Source organism: Aethalodelphis obliquidens, unplaced genomic scaffold (genome assembly GCF_003676395.1).
Source record: "Aethalodelphis obliquidens isolate GAN/ISIS:26980383/991018 unplaced genomic scaffold, ASM367639v1 scaffold1, whole genome shotgun sequence".
In the NCBI taxonomy this organism is placed as follows: domain Eukaryota; kingdom Metazoa; phylum Chordata; class Mammalia; order Artiodactyla; family Delphinidae; genus Aethalodelphis; species Aethalodelphis obliquidens.
Window position 1 is genome coordinate 24,074,725 of NW_020837945.1, and position 13,944 is coordinate 24,088,668.

The window sequence follows — 13,944 nt, forward strand, 5'->3', positions numbered from 1 at the left end:
CCACAACCCCCTCCCTCACCCTGGTTAAAAACCTTTCCCTGAAAGCCATCAGGGAATTCTGGTCTTTTAAGCACTAGCTGCCTCCACTCCTTGATTGGCACCCTGTAATAAATGCTGCACTTTCCTTCAGCACAACCCAGTGTCAGTAGACTGGCTTTATTGTGTGCAGGCATGAGAACCAAATTTGGTTCTGTAACACAATTAGCTCAGAAACAGACAAGAAGAATCCAATAAAGTGCCCAGAAATCTGACATTAAAAATTTGATATACAGTGAAATGGGGAAGAATTTGGCTTTGGTAGTGTAGTGGGTCCATTGGATACCCATTTGCAAAACTATGAATCTGGAGGTGGCAGCACTGCAGTGGTGCTTTGGACTTGGTCCCAGCACTGTGTGGCTCTCCAGCTGGGGCTCTGTTCCAAGCCCTACCACTGACAGCCTGAGCACAGTGGCAATGGAGTGAGATGAGCAAAGAGAGCAATAAGAGAGCTCCAAAAACAGCAACCCAGAGACTGAAACAGGACTATCTTCCAATTTAGAAAGACTGGTACCTTACATGTGTGCTGAGCTCCTCCTTTCCAATATTCTTGAATGGCACTACAGTTCGGCTGCATCCATAAGGTTATGCATGGCAGATTCAAACAACTACAAATGAAAAATACTGGGGAAAATATCACAGAGAATTCCAAAAAGCAGAACTTGAATTTGCCACCATGGGGGCAACTATTTATATAGTATTTACATTGTATTTACAACTATTTACAAAGTATTTATATCATTATTAGGTATTATAAATAATCTAGGGATGACTTGAAGTATAGGGGAGGGTGTTGATAGGTTATATGCAAACACTACCCCATTTTAAATAAGGAACTTGAGCATCCTCTGATTCTGTGGGGTTTTGGAACCAATCCTTGGCAGATACCAAAAGACTACTGTATATGCACCAAAGTCCTGAGATGACTCCTTGTGAAAGTAGTTATTATCATGGACAACTAATTTTTTTCCAGAGAATTTTCTTTTAAACCTCCTAGTATTTATACAACTCCCAATGGAAAGTTCAAGTGCAATACAAAGCTGAGGCTTTTCATCATGGATTTCCCCACAGACAACCTAGCCTAGTCCATATCCACCATCCTGCCTGGGCAGTACAGAAACGTGGGACTTCAGCAAAAGACAACCGCCAGCACAAAGTTTAATGTTTAACTAAAAGACAATGTCTTTTTTGAATTACTGCTGAAGTCATATAGGAAATTGAAAACATATAGCACAAGACGAACTCAGCAGCAGACCCCAGACTTTCCCCTTCCAAGACATGGTTCCAGACAGAGAGGGACATACACCATGGCCAGAAGGTGCTTCAGCTCTTCTATGTGGTTGGGTGGGCCTAACCTTGCTGGGTTAAAGCAGGCCAATCTGAACCAAGGTCCTGGAAGGCGCCCTGGTGACCTTGTTTGTTATCGTTGAGTTTGCAGCCTTGCCTACGCTGTCAAGTAAGTTAATTACATGCTGAGAAGGGACAGCGCAGGAGGAGCCCAGATGTGGCAGAGGTAGTTGGCGATGCTGGGTCCCAGCTTGACACAGGGTGGCGGCACGCACTATCGAGTGCAGGGCAGACCCACCACACTCCTGGGGTTAGCTTATTAAAAACCTTAAGCAACAACAGCAACAAAAACAAAGTGTGAGGTTTGAATTTGAAGGAGATGTGAGATTCTCAGCCCTTGGGTGTACATTATCAGGTGTAAATGACGAGCAGTCCTCGTGCTTTGGTTTTATACCTTATCTCCTGTCTTATCTTTTGACCTGTTTTAGTAAATCTGTTTCATTTTATTAGATTTAGTCACTTAAAAATATAAAACTTGGGACTTCCCTGGTGGTCCACTGGTTGGGAATTCACCTTCCAATTCAGGGGGTGCAATGGTCTGCATCAAAAATATCTTAAAAAAATATAAAACTTGGGGCTTCTCTGGTGGTCCAGTGGTTGGGAATTCACCTTCCAATTCAGGGGGTGCAATGGTCCACATCAAAAATATCTTTAAAAAAATATAAAACTTGGTGCCTATCAAAATATCAGATATAAACATTTCTAAGTATTAAATGAAAGCAACATTGGTTAAAGTACCTAGCAAACTAAAGGCACCTAATAATGTTTGTTGCTTCTCAAACTGAATGACTTTACCAAAGTAAAGTAACAAATGCACCTGTATGTAACTATTTTATAACAAACGAGTGTAAGTTATTTCACAGATCCTTTTAAATACTTCATCCTTAAGAGAAAGTTTGGGACTTCCCTGGTGGTCCAGTGGTTAAGACTCTGTGCTTCCAATGCAGGGGGCACGGGTTCAACCCCTGGCCGGGGAAATAAAATCCCACATGCCCTGTGGCGTGGCCAAAAAGAAAAAAGTTCATTAATCATTAGCAAAATATTGCTTTCAAAATATTTTAAGGCACTGAAATAGATGCATACATGCCAAATTTTCAATATAGTAAAATGTAATGAAAAGTATTCTGAATTAGAGAAGTATATAAAATAAATATGATCACTTTTATAACCTGGATAATGTATACCTAATTACTCACTGCATTCACAAAAATCTATTCTAGGTGCATTGTAGGCTTAAAGATATAACATATTATCTAGAAGAATATAGATTCTTGATATTTAAGATCTTCATGATATTGAGGTAAGGAAATATGCATTATATGGACTAAAAAAGATAATTTGATGTACATTAATCTAACCAACTTTTATTCATCAAAAGATATTAAGAGAATGAATAGGCAAGTTATAGACTAACTTACAGTTCGTATTACTGACAACTAAAACCCAGAGTATATATTGTACTCTTTCAAATCAATGAGACAGTGTATTAATTTGCTAGGGCTGCTGAAACAAAGTACCATAAACTGATGGTCTAAATAACAGAAAAATGTCACCTCAGTTCTGGAGGCTAGAAATCCTAGATCTAGGTGTCAGTAGGGCTGCAACTTCCTAAGGGCTGTGAGGGAGAATTCTGTTCCATATCATTCTCCTAGCTTCTAATGCTTTGCTGTCAATCTTCATCTTCACATGGCAATTTTCCCTTGTATGTATGTCTAAATTTCCCCCTTTTTATAAGGACAGCAGGCATATTAGATTAAGGTCCACCCTAAGCCAGCAGGAACTCATCTCACCTAATTACATCTGCAAGAATCCTATTTCCAAACAAGGACACATTCTGAGGTACTAGGAGTTAGGTCTTCAACATATGAATTTCTGCAGGACACAATTCAAAGCAAAACAGACAACCCAATAGATCAAAACATTTAAAACATGTAAACACTGGAAGAGATTCTTATGAGTCAGCTAATAAATGTGAAAAAGTACTCAACTATTTAGTCAGCAGGAACCTGCAAAATAAAATTAAATTTCAGTATACCACCACTAAAATGGATGAAATGGAAAAGACTGATAATATTGACATCAGATTGGAAGTCTTATATGCTGATAATGGTAGTTTAAGTCAGTCCAACTGGTTTGGAAAACTCTGGCATCCTCTACTAGAACTAATTATTCGACAATTCCATTCCCCAGCATGTGCTGTAGCAGCACTGCTTGAAATAGATAAAAACTTTAAAAAGCCCATTAAGTGTGATTGTGTGTATGTATTTATATATGTATACATATTTGCATATTTATATATGTATATATATGTTTTTGTAGATTTATATAAAGTATATCATAATAAGGAGATAAAATAAATATTGTTTGGATGCATCTCACAAACAAGTTTGAGTAAAAGATGCCAGACACAAAAGAATATATACAGTAAAATTCCATTTGTACAACATACAAAAACAGACCAAACTATTTATAGTGTTAAACATCAGAGACATTATTATCTTGGTGGAGAATTGTTAGTGATTGGGAGGGAGCCTGGGAATGGCTTCTGGGAGCTCATGATGTGTTATTTCATGAACTAACTGCTGGTTATATAGAGAATTCATTTTATAAAAATCCATCCACCTGTATATTTATGATTTTTGTTCAGTTTCTGTATTAATGTTATATTTCAATAAGAATTACTTAAAATAATGGAAAGTTACTATCTACTGTAATATCCAAAATCACTTACAAAAGAATCACAGGATAAATGACATATTTCTATATATTCGGTTGAAGAATAAATGTTTAAAATGAATTTGTTTTTAATAAAAAGATGAACAAACATGTAAAACAATATACGACATTTCTTTTTAAATAATTGTTGTGCTTTAGTTGCAAGAAACACTGGAATAAAAAACATACAATTTCACACATGAGTTCTTCAAATTTTTTCACTCCTTTATCTTGTATCATTTTTTAATGAATTCACTTTTCAGCTACAAAGAAACAATGTTTTTAAATATTGGGAAACTAACATACATTCATTTACTAAAGTATGTTTTTGATCTCAGTGCATGTACTCTCTATATATACCCACTGAAAACTTCCCTGTGGTTCTTAGATTATGGGAAATATGCTTAGGTTTCAAATACAATTTCTGGACTCATTGATGAGATTTTGTCGTTTATTTTTTTAAATTTTTAAACTTTTTTACCTTTCAACCCCCTATTGTATCTTTAACATGTTTTATTTGAAAGTTGTTTAAGCCATTTCTGTTGTTCCCACTATTTGGGACAACAGAAAGTATACTCAGATCTGTTTGTACATTAGGATATTTATACTTAGATTCAGTTTTGGGTAAAAAACATCACATAACTATGAATATTTAAATAAACTTAAAGACAGGAATCAAAAATACCTGTAAAAATGTAAATGCCTTTGCTTTCTCCATCACCAATGACTAATACTAATTTTCATATTTTGATAAGCCTAGTTGTAATTTTAAAAGTTTTCTTAACATAATACTACAGAAATAAATATAAAAAATTCAGAGTTGGCATTTAGATGAAAACCTTATTCATTTGAACTTAAGAGTTTTATTTTAATTTCAGTAAAATATAATAGTGTATATATATTGTTTTATTCTTGTGGTTAAAATCTCTCTTAGTATTATACTTTTTCCTAAAGTGAATGATATAAAACATTTCTTAGTGAAGAGAGAAAATTAGGTAGCCAGAGCCCTCATTTTATTGTTGTATTTTAGAGTTTAGGTTAAACATTGAACTAAAATATTATATAAATATATATGGAATATATATATATATATATACACACATACATTTGTGCTATATATCATCTGTATATAGAAATATATATTATATATATTGTATATGTGTCTATATTCAAAATAGCATGCATAAAGCACCATAGCTTACTTATCCTTGTGAAGCTGACACAATTTTGTCATGTTTCCAAAGACTTCTAAATCTTTGGGAAAAGGAAGAACAAAGACAATTAACTCAAAATATAGCTGGCATTTTTAACTCTTCCACTCCTCATAACTACACATCTGTATCTTAACCTGACTTAATTTGATAACTATAGTTTTATTTTTTTTAACCATCTATTCCATTTTTTTAATTCTTTGCTGGAAACCTGATAAAATGGGTTATTTCTTGGGGCAAGGGTGACCGAAAATCATGTTTTTCTGAATTATCTAGGTCTAATTCATTACTGCCTTAATAGAAGTAATTTTCCATTGGCCAAGTCTACTGAGCAAAGGAATATTAAAAATTCTAGAGGATTTCTACTGGTCCTCTTTGCTCCCATTTTGTAACCTCCTCAGGAGCTCCCCTTGTGTAATCTGAAACCTGCCCTGTACATGAAAGACAGAGAGAGACCTAAGAAAGAGGCAGCCCACTCTAGATTGGTAGGTGGCGGCTTTAAGAAGCAAGGGAACTTTCAAGGCTTGTCTTGGGCAGCTGCAAGACCAGTAACTTTTGCACCTACCCACCAAATCTTAAAAGTTTATACAGATGCTTTAACTGGGTTCAATCATGTACACAGTCCAGATGGTCTCAACACCATATTACCATTATTTCAAAGCTGTGTCCTTGGGTAGCTTCCAGCTTGGGAAAGACAAGCAGAGCACACATTCCAAGGTGGGGCGTGGGGATGGTGGTATGAACAGCCTCCAAATGCTCTGGTCCAGCTTGCAGGTCAAACTGGAGGTCGTGTCTTTTTGATGACCTTTCTCAACAAGCAGCATCCCAGTTCATGTTTGGTAATCAGAATTATTCACCTTGGCTAGTAAGTACAATGACCCCTTTTTCTGCCTGTTGGTTCAGTGGTATGAGATTTCAAAAATGTTAGTGAGTGAGTGAGGAGTCAGCATCAGTTTCCAAACCACTGGAGATATGAAACTTTTCCTAAGGGAAATAGTTGTTCATTGAGCACAAAAACATCCAAATACTCCAATCAATTTGATTCAGGATTTGGAAGAAAAATATCTTAAGTAGATAATTAGTTGTAACAGTGAAAGGGACCACATCTCTGTCTTCTGCCTGGTTCTTGGACCCATGTTGTTTCGCTAAGGAGTAGATGTTATCACATCTAACCTATTAGGCATGGGTCCTATTACTAAGTCTTTAGTGTATTCCATTATTCTATTAAATCTGCTTCTTCTAACTGTGTATTCAAACTAATGAATCCTGTACATGTTGACCTCATTGTTGTACTCACTTTACCATAACTAAGCAGAGATATTCTATGGGATTACATGTTGATGGATAAAGCTCTTTGTAAGATCATGAATGATGATGATGGCCAAAGCACTGCAGACAGGAAGGGGATTTAATATTCAGAATATATCTAAACCCATGAGAACAAACCTGTACTCCCTTCATGATAAAACAGTCCAATATATTCAGCTTTCTTGCAGGTGGCTGGCTATTACCCCTGAGGAAAGATCCTCTATCGTGGCTGCATGTTAGTAGTTTAAGCACTTATTAGTGATGGTAAACAGATCATTCATGGCGAGGAGAAATCCATGTTTTAGTGCTAATGAACTGCCTCTGTCTTTGCCACCATGGTCAGTTTGTACATGGACCCACAGTGTAAAACTTAGAGCACCTACGAAAAAGGGCACACAGATGTCCACAGATTACTCATAAATGACCACTATAAAATTTCTATTTTCCCTGAGTCTTTGGATTTCTTCTTCAATACTCCAGAAATATTTTATAGTATCTTTCTCATTTGACTAAAGGTCATATTGGAGTTCAGGATGTAATTAACCAACTTAGTTCACACAATTACCTGCTGCTTAAACCCATCCCTAATACTGATTTGGTGTATCCATATCAATACATTTGGCCTGCCTAGTCTCATATTTTGTCCTCTTTGGTCAAACATCTCTTAGCCCACCCCCATATATGTTCCCGTAACTCCTGCTGGTACAAATTGGAAAGACCATGTTATTCTTTTAGTGTGTAGTCTGCTTTGTCCCAGACCACTTCTTGTACTTTTCCATTTGGGCTATGCTGGGGTTCCAATTCTTAAAGGTCTTAAAGGCCGACGGCAGAATGAATAGTTATAGTTGTGAATTTTGAGTAGACTAAGCAACTCCTCATGAAGAAACTCTCTCTTGTGAAGTCACTGGAAGGATTTTATGAAGAAAAAGTCAATTTCCTCAGACAGAGAAGGGTAAACTATTTCTAAGACAAGAAACACTGAGTTATTTTGGAGATCAAAATTATCACCTTCATCTGTGTCTGCCCAAATGTTTTTATCCAGTATCTCAGTATTCTACTCTTTCCCCTATTTATTTATATTCAAATGTGAGTTTAATGGACTATCAATTCTGCATCCCTGAAAATAAGTCTCTTGGTTTGGTTCATAGCAGCAATTAACAAGTTTTCTGATTTTTCATATGTGTTCTAAATTTTGTATTCAAGACCTTTATACTGATTCTCTTCCACTCCCTTTAGGAAAGTTAAAATAAGCTAGACCATGTAGAATGTTTATAACTGCCACAACTACTGCTTCTTTTAACTCCTTGCCTCCACCTACACTCCATTCCATGCTGATAGTAGTGATGTTTTTTGTATCAATGCTGCCACTATCAGTGTTCCATTTGCTCCTGGCTAGAGGTTATCCATGTGCGCTAGACAAGTATCTGATAAGAAACAGGCAGTATACTCAGAAGGAGTAATTTAAAATACCTTAATGAAGAGATGGTTTATAAAAGTATAGGCAGGAATGGTGAAGTACCCTGAGGCTATCTACAGAGAAGAGCCATTAATAGAAATACCCCGTATCCACTATCCAGTATCTGCCATGATTGTTTCATCTAAGATTCTAATTGTTAACATTTTTTTATAAATTAGAAACAGAAATTACTATTATATTTGTTAGATATATTATAGTAAACTATAACAAAGATTGTGTACTCCAAGTGTGTAGCAGCTAAAGTTAGGTTTTTTCCTCAGTTGCATATATCTAAAATATGTGACATCAACAAGACAGAGTTATTTTTCCCTCATAATAGGCAAGACCTAGACAGCCTAGTGGTGATAACATGTCTAAGTCCAGAAGCCTTTAGAGACTGAGGTTCCTTTGTGCTCAACAATTCATCCCTCATTAAAGATGCTGTCCACAGCTCCAGGCAATAGGAAGAAAAGAAAATAAAGTCTTCATTTGAACTGTCTTTCATGGAGTGTTCTTAGAAATTTCCTTGTGACACTTTCTATCACTTCTAATTTGCTAGAACTTACTCACAGGCCAGATCTCATGAAGACAGACTGAATACTATATATTTCTAATCTTTGGTGGTTATATTTACAGCTAAAGAGTTTTCTTACCATATAAAGGGGAACACCTTTATTGGAGTTCACTTAGTTGTCTCTGACTCACAACAACACTGACAAATTCTAGCCTAAGGCAACATAAACATAAGTAGGAAGAGATCTAGATAAATATTTTTGAGTTTTATATTTGACTCAGCCAAGCCATTGAAATATCATTCAGGAAATATCAGAATAGGGAAAATAATTTTCATACAAATAGTCTATTATAAATATACTCATACTTGAAAGAGAGCCTCAGAGTCATCACTTATAAAAACTGTAAAAAATAAAATGCTTGAATTGCCATTAATATACTTCTTTTCTTGAAACCATCATTATATTTTTCATAATAAGATAATTTTCTAATTCACTAACATTCTACATTTTGTGCAAGTAAAAATCTAACTTTACCTATGGAACTTAATACTTAATATTGGTTACATATATAAAATTTGGTGAGTTTAAATTATCTCTAAATGATTTAATATTATAACATCATTTTGACCACTCAAGAGTATAATTTATCTATTGTGAATAATAAGAATTAAAATGAAATCAGTAATGTCATCATGATTTAATAAAACAAATAGTATATAATGGAAAAAGTCTTTACAGTAGGATTCAAAATATTAAAAAATCTTCAATATCATTAACAACATCGTTACACGTGTCCTTAATTATTCTAACATTAGATAATAAAATTCTGCATTCTGGTGTTTTTCTGCTTCTATTTCTTCTTTTACTCACTAATGTTTTCCAAATGAATGTTATTTCCCAGATTAAAAAAAAAAAAATTAAAAATTGTCACGTGATAAAACTTAGGGTTTCCCTTTTTTTCCCCCATAGAGCTATCTCTCCAACATTGGGTTGATTTCTTTTCAGGGAAATAAATAAATAAACAAATAAATAAATAAATAAATACTATGAAGGGCAATATTTAAGGAATTAAGAAGGTTCTGTAATCCACACATCATAAAACCATTAACTATAAGTAATACTGTAAAAATGAACCAAAAAAGAAACGTGGCTATTTCTTAATGAAAACTATGAGATTTGTTTGTTTGTAAAAATTTTTTTGCATAAAGCAATTAGGAAACTTCATTTACCAATTAAATAATATGTTATTCAAGTGTGATTTCTTTCAGGTAAATTATCAAGATAAAATTTGAAAAATAAACAAGTAAAGCAGAAATAAGAAATAAAAACAACCAGGAAATAAAAGGCATTTGCTCAAGAATTAAACTAGAAGTCATCACAATATACAAAAAAACCCCAAACAAACAGTTATATCAGACAAAATAAAAGGGCCATATAATTTTTACTGAAATATGCATCAGATACCATTGAAATATGTAAATCTCTAATAATTCACCTTTGAAGTAGTTTAGAAAGGATGGCTCTATCAAGCTATAAAGAATTTGAATTACAACACATTTTATAATGTGTGTCTATTCGTTGAAAAGTTTACAAAACAGAACGTATTAGGAAGAATTTACTCTAAAAAACTGGAGACTTGATCTTAGGCAAGAATCAAACATTTGCTTAGGTGTGATTCAAAAAGCTAATTAAATATAAATCTTTTTTATCTTTAAAATAAAATAAACTCATTCCTGTATAATTTTTTCATATTTTGACTGAGGGATAGATCACAATGATCTCTGAGTTTTCATATTTGAAAATGGTCTTGCTCTCCTGATATTATCCTTTATGTTAACTTCTTCAAGAGTAATAGTCTGAGTAATTAAACAATACACACACTAAAAATCACCTCATTAGTATACACTGTAATGATTCCAGTCGATAAAAATTGGTAAGTCCACATGAAAATATTCATAATTTGTGGTTAGGTGGCCTTGTATACGTTATTCACTGATTCCTACATTCATCCTTTTATTTGCTCTCTTATTTCTTAATTCTTAAAATTCTTAACTCATTCCATGCCACACTCAGTTATCTTATAAACTTCTTAAGCATCTATTCTTTATTTAGCCCTATATGCACAGGCATTAGATATTTTGCTCATGTGCATTTTATTCAGGAAAAAAACCCTGAGTATTGAAGGGGATGACAATCAATTCCACCTAAGTCCACAAAAAAGAATTGGACTCAATATTAATTTTGGAAGCTGTTGGTTTGAGACATGATAACCACTACAGAAAATGCAGGAAAGTAACATATAAATGAATATGAATAAGCAACAATGCTGAATGAATAGACTATAAAAATAGACACATTTTTCACCAGCATTTTTATTTTTATGGAAATAGTGTCTTGTGTTTGAGTATATTTGATATGGAGAGAATATAGAGGAAATAATTTACCTAGAAATTGCAAATACAAATAAACAATAAAACATTTATATAAAATGTTTTTACATATTGAAATATTACTCTAAAATAAAAACAACTTTTTGAAAAGTTTAACTCTGTTTTCAGAAATGGTTTTAGATAGACTTGCAAGTAGCGAGTTCAAGAAAAGTTAGACAAGGTATGTAACTGCAGATTACTAAATTTAACTGGAAAATCAAATTTCTTAATGTTGAATTTAAATGTGATAATAATATCTTACTTAATAGTCATTACATTAACTTTGTAGAATTTTAAGACATTAAGTTTCTCTTTCCAAATTCCTCTTTCACTCTACTTTTATTAAGTTCTATTCCAGCAGCCACTTTGGATAACTGTTTTGATGATTTGTACTCTTTCTCTATAAAAACTGAGCCATTATTTAGCAGTAGATATCTGTGATAAAATGTCATTTTCATTCAATTGCTAATTTCCTCCTTCACTTTGAGGTTGAAACTACTTTCCTGGGAGACATTCTTAATTCAACTCTGTCTACAGAAGTCCTCTGCATTATTCCTTTTTCACTTCTAGCACAAAGCACCATTTCCCCTATATTGCTTTTTTAATACTTATTATCATTGGCTATTATCAGCAAGAAATACAAACTCTTCAGCACTGTTCGGTTTTCAGGTGGTACACTGACACAATATATTTTAAATACACTATTAATTTTAAAAGAAATATATTCAATTGAATGAAACCAAGTATTTTTTGCTCTTTAATGCCTTAACATCTTTATTTTCTCCTTAAAGAATTAATGTGATGAACCGCAGACCTTTTCAGTTTATCATGTTCAAAAGATATGTTTTAGCCCAATTTCATATTCTAACCACAACTTTACACAAGGATTTGTAAGGAGAGTATCTGGGGCAAAGTTGTCCTTATTGTTACAATGAGTTGAATTGTGTCCTTCAAAAATTCAGATGTTGAAGTCCTATACCCCAGGATGGGAACTTATTTAGGAATTGGGTTGCTGCAGATATGGTTAGCTAAGCAAAGATGAGGTCATACAGGATTAGGATGGGACTTTAATCCAGTATACATGGTGTGTTTATAAAAAGGGGACATTAGGCTTCACACAATGCCATGTGGAGATGAAGGCAGAGACTGGTCTGATGTAGCAGAAGCCAAGGAATACCAAAGACTGTCAGAAAACCGCCAGAAGCTAAGAGAGAGGCATGGAACAAAATTTTTATCACAGTCCTCAGAAGGAAACAATCCTGCCAACACCTTAATCTGAGATTTCTAGCCTCCAAAATAGTGAGAACATAAATTTTGGCTACATCACCCATTGTGTGCTACTTTGTCATGGCAGCCCTAACAAAGTGAAACAATTGCTAGGCCTTAAAATCACATGAAAATACTTTTTATTTAGTCACTTATATAAATGTCACTTTAAAAGATTAGAATTTAATCAATTAACATTATAATTTTTACTTTGACAGTGTGTTGGTTTATTAAACATTTGTCCCAAATGCTCATTTTCAATACTGTAGATCACTCTGTATAAATATAACATGTAGCAAAACAGTTAAAGAAGTTTATTTTTCTAGTACAGCCACCCTACATGCCAGGACTTTATCTGACTAAAAATGTGCCCCCTAAATTAAGCAGTTATTGTCTTAAAGTCTATTTAAAATCTATTAATTTATATATTTCTTCTCAATAAAGAAATGGTCAATATAAACAGAGTCTAAACACAGACTTTACATTCTCCTCAAAAATTAACTCAAAATGGATCACAGACCTAACTGTATAACACAAAACTATACAACTCTTAGAAAATAACACACAGAAGAAAATACAAACAATCTTGAGCATGATGATAACTTTTTTAGTTACAACCTCAAAGGCATTATCCATGAATGAAAGAATTGATAGGCTGGACTTTGTTAAAATGAAAATATTTTGCTCTGTGAAAGACAAAGAGAATGAGAAGACAAACCATATACTACAAGAAAATACATTCAAAAGACATGTGGTAGGGCTTCCCTGGTGGCGCACTTGTTGAGAGTCCTCCTGCTGATGCAGGGGATATGGGTTCGTGCCCCGGTCAGGGAAGATCCCACATGCCGCGGAGCAGCTAGGCCAGTGAGCCATGGCCGCTGAGCCTGCATGTCTGGAGCCTGTGCTCCACAACGGAAGAGGCCACAACAGTGAGAGGCCCAAGTACTGCAATTAAAAAAAAAAGACATGTGGTAAAGGATTGTTACTCAAAATATACAAAGAACTCTTAAAAATCAACCATAAGAAAATGAATGACCTTATTAAAAAGTGGGTAAAAGACATGAACAGACACCTCACTATAGAAGATATACATATACATCTACCTATCTATCATCTATCTATCTATCTAAATGGCAACTAAGCATATAAAAAGATACTTCACATCATATGTCACTAGGAAATTCAAATTAAAACAAAAATAAGAAGATGGCAGAAGAGTAAGACTCGGAGATCACCTTCTTCCCCACAGATACACCAGAAATACATCTACGCGTGGAACAACTCCTACGGAGCACCTACTGAACGCTGGCAGAAGACCTCAGACCTCCCAAAAGGCAAGGAACCCCCCACATACCTGGTTAGGGCAAAAGAAAAAAATAAACAGAGACAAAAGGATAAGGACGGGTCCTGCACCAGCGGGAGGGAGCTGTGAAGGAGGAAAAGTGTCCACACACTAGGAAGCCCCTTCGTGGGCGGAGACTGCGGGGGCGGAGTGGGGGAGCTTCGGAGCCGCGGAGGAGAGCACAGCAACAGGGGTGCGGAGGGCAAAGCGGAGAGATTCCAGCGCAGAGGATCGGGGCCGACCGGCACTCACCAGCCGAGAGGCTTGTCTGCTCGCCCGACATGGCGGGCGGGGCTGGGAGCTGAGGCCCCGGCTTCTG

At 34.9% G+C, this 13,944-nt stretch overlaps 1 pseudogene; it reads left to right on the top strand.

Moving 5' to 3' along the window:
• Positions 1 to 463: 463 nt before the first annotated feature.
• On the top strand, positions 464 to 3,135 carry LOC113624828 (ubiquitin-conjugating enzyme E2 J2 pseudogene; annotated as a pseudogene).
• The last annotated feature ends 10,809 nt before the right edge of the window (positions 3,136 to 13,944 follow it).